Here is a 417-nt window from a genome sequence, read left to right as displayed (position 1 = left end):
GCTGCAGCTAGCTGCGCTAACACACCTGGACGCTCCAGAGCCGCAGCTAGCTGGTCCCGTTGATGACGTTTGCTCAGATGTCGCCTGATTCTCGGTCCGCCATCTTCAGCCCGGATGTTTTTGCGAAGCTCAGCTGAGTTTCTGAATGTGAGGTTTGTTCCCAGTGCCTCTGATGGTTTCCTGTTCCTAACTGGGAGACATGGACGTTTCCGGGACATGTCCATGGACATGTCCAGACATCCGTCTGTCCTCCCGCTGGAAACGCTGCATGTTAGACCTACGGAAGCCTGTTGGAGTCAGACCACAGGAGCCGCGGTGGTTTCCCTTTCCTCCCAGTCCAGCCCTGCATGCAGGGTCTGTCCGGTGCGGCTCCGTGAGCTGCTCCTGGCACAGACCACTAGGTGGCGCTGTGTCGTA

Source organism: Poecilia reticulata, linkage group LG2, assembly GCF_000633615.1.
Source record: "Poecilia reticulata strain Guanapo linkage group LG2, Guppy_female_1.0+MT, whole genome shotgun sequence".
Classification (NCBI taxonomy): domain Eukaryota; kingdom Metazoa; phylum Chordata; class Actinopteri; order Cyprinodontiformes; family Poeciliidae; genus Poecilia; species Poecilia reticulata.
This window is presented reverse-complemented; position numbering follows the sequence as displayed.